Source organism: Podarcis raffonei, chromosome 4 (assembly GCF_027172205.1).
Source record: "Podarcis raffonei isolate rPodRaf1 chromosome 4, rPodRaf1.pri, whole genome shotgun sequence".
Lineage (NCBI taxonomy): Eukaryota > Metazoa > Chordata > Lepidosauria > Squamata > Lacertidae > Podarcis > Podarcis raffonei.
In genome coordinates this window covers 86,849,608-86,852,656 of record NC_070605.1, presented here as the reverse complement: position 1 = coordinate 86,852,656, position 3,049 = coordinate 86,849,608, and positions in this window count along the sequence as shown.

Genomic DNA, 3,049 nt, shown 5'->3' with positions numbered 1-3,049 from the left:
GCCGCATTTCCTTGATGCCGCTTCAGATACTGAATTAGCATACAAAGAATTGGCGACTTTGGTAATTAGAAATCCTACTCGGAATGTTCATTAAGCCGTTCCCTGTGATAGTTGCGCGTACCAGTTTTGTCAATGTGGTATCGAATAATGTAGCTGGTATCTTTTGATTTCCATCCTGCATTAATGTTTGGTTTCAAATTCACTTGTATTCTACTCTTGCCTTCAAAGAGCTCTGGGTAGCAAAATGTTCAAGGGGCTATTGCTGTTCATTTGTGTGGGGGGGGGTTTTGCATCCCAGCTCCTGTCAACTAGGGTCAAGCAAGAGGAACTGGCCTGAACTACACATTACGGCATAATCAACCCCTCGTAATTAGTACAGCTGAGAATGTGTGACGCATCACATTAGAGTTTTTTCTTATTCTGTGGTCTATTTTACTGGCTTGTGGTACTGGGGGAAACAGGGGGAACAACCTCCCAAGAATAGCTGAATCTGTCAATTTCGCTTCCTCTTGCAGTCTCCAACCTTGATTTCAGTTCTCCACATTTCCACAACGGTTTACCAGAGAGCCAGTGTGGTGTAGTGGTTAAGAGCAGTGGACTTGTAATCTGGTGAACCGGGTTCGCTTCCCCGCTCCTCCATATGCAGCTGCTGGGTGACCTTGGGCTAGTCACACTTCTCTGAAGTTTCTCAGCCCCACTCACCTCACAGAGTGTTTGTTGTGGGGGAGGAAGGGAAAGGAGAATGTTAGCCGCTTTGAGACTCCTTCGGGTAGTGATAAAGCAGGATATCAAATCCAAACTCTTCTTCTTCTACCACTGATGGGAGGAATCGTCGTGAAAATTCATCAGCATCTTAGCATGAACCTTTTCCAAAGATATGTTTATACCTGCCAGGCAAATTTTTTTTTTGCAAGAAATTTCTCCAGATAGAGTGCATTTTTTCCACTATTACATTCAGATTTGTCTTTTTTTGTAATTTGGTTGGAGAACTTCCCAAAATTCAAACAATTGCAAATTTTGACAGATAGTGTTGTTTTGCTTTCCATGCCGTTCCAGGAAGTGAACAACTTGTGGAATTCTTTTTTCATGCCGCCATCATTATTCAGTTTTAGCTGCAGCGCAAATACTCCCCCCCCCCCCCGGCTTTGATCCTTAATAGGAAGGGTATTGTGGCCTCTTTTAGTGGGGCAGGACTTGTATTCCTTTCTTTTAGTTCGACTGTGTTTTTAGTCTTTTATTTGAATTGTGTTTCTATGTTTTTATTGTTCTGAATTGGTTTTCTGGCAGGTTGCTTTGAGTTACCTTGTAAGCAAAGCGACTAACCAATGCAGTAAAGGTAAAGGGACCCCTGACCATTAGGCCCAGTCGTGGCCGACTCTGGGGTTGTGGCGCTCATCTCGCTTTATTGGCCAAGGGAGCCGGTGTACAGCTTCTGGGTCATGTGGCCAGCATGACTAAGCTGCTTCTGGCGAACCAGAGCAGCGCACGGAAACGCCGTTTACCTTCCCACCAGAGTGGTACCTGTTTATCTACTTGCACTTTGACATGCTTTCGAACTGCTAGGTTGGCAGGAGCAGGGACCGAGCAATGGGAGCTCACCCCATTGCGGAGATTCGAACCGCTGACCTTCTGATCAGCAAGTCCTAGGCTCTGTGGTTTAGACCACAGCACCACCCGCGTCCTTAACCAATGCAGTAGATAACTATAATTATTATGCAGGTTTGCATTTAAAAGCCGGACCAAGACGAGTTTCTCCCACATCGCTACAGCTGACCCATATCCCTGTAACATGTAATTTGGGGCTGAGTTTTGAGGCTGATCTATGGGTTTCAACCCAGCTATCATCATCAATCAAAGGGATTGTTTGGTCCAGCCTTACTATAGAACCTATCAATGTCTCTTCAATTGGGTCAGTAGTGTTTTGCTCCCTTCCACCCCACCCTTCCAAGCTCCTTTCTTTGTGCTTAGAAGGTACGAACTTCTTCCAAGAACTCTGTCAGAGTAAGTACTGTAAGAGCTAATTCAACATTGGCCTTTAGCTTTAAGTGCACAGATCAGGGAAACGGAAAAGGATGAACAGCATATGGAAGAATAGTCCTCATCAATGAAAAGCCAGGCAGGAATAATGTATGTACAATCCAACTTCCCACCAGGAATGTATTACTTGTCAGCAAGCCGTTTGCCCGATGAGCAAAACAAAAAATAAGCCAGTGTTCTTGAACCTTGTGTTCCCAGATGTTGTTGGACTACAAATCCCATCGTACCCTGTCAACAACCCAATGACCAAGGTTGTTTTGTTGTGTGTTTTTCATTGTGGAGGTTCATATTTTAATGGTTTTTATTGTAGTTTAATGTTTTAGGTTTTTATACTTGTAAAATGCTTGGAAGCAGTGTTAGAAACTCAGATATGTAAGCTAGATGCCAAACAGCTTCTTAAACCAAGGTTAGAGTCACCAAAATGGAATGTCTAGTTGCCATTTGGGGGCAAGGTAGCTCTTAAGTCTTGTTTTTCAAGTGATGGACTGACTGTGATTGATTCTCAGTTAAACCTCTGGCTAGTTCAGATGACAACTTTGAGCTAGGTTAAGAGCTTTAAGGACTTAAAGAAGAAAAGTCACTTGATCCAGGGACAGTCGACATGTATATTGGCCTATTCCGACCTCTTAATGGCGGCTGCTCCTGCTCAGACTGCACAGAAAAAGCATTTTTGGTTCCTAAAATTCATTCTGATTGTGCAGATAAAAAGTAACATAGAATGCTACAGGATGGGGTATTAAGTCCAGATCCAAAGAAACCTGTTTTTGTGCTTAGTGGTCTATAAATGAATGACTCATTGTGGACAGGGAAAGAAGCTGAGAGCATGGCCGCCCTGCGCTATGGACAGCCAGGCGTCAGTTGCACGATCATGATCCAGAGCTCAGTTTTGTAGGTCAATGTTATTTTTTGAGGGCAATTTCTGCTGCCTCTACTGACCCAACAGAATTGCAGTCATATATAGCAGGGATGTCCAACAGGTTGATCGTGATCTACTGGTCAATCCCTGGGAGGT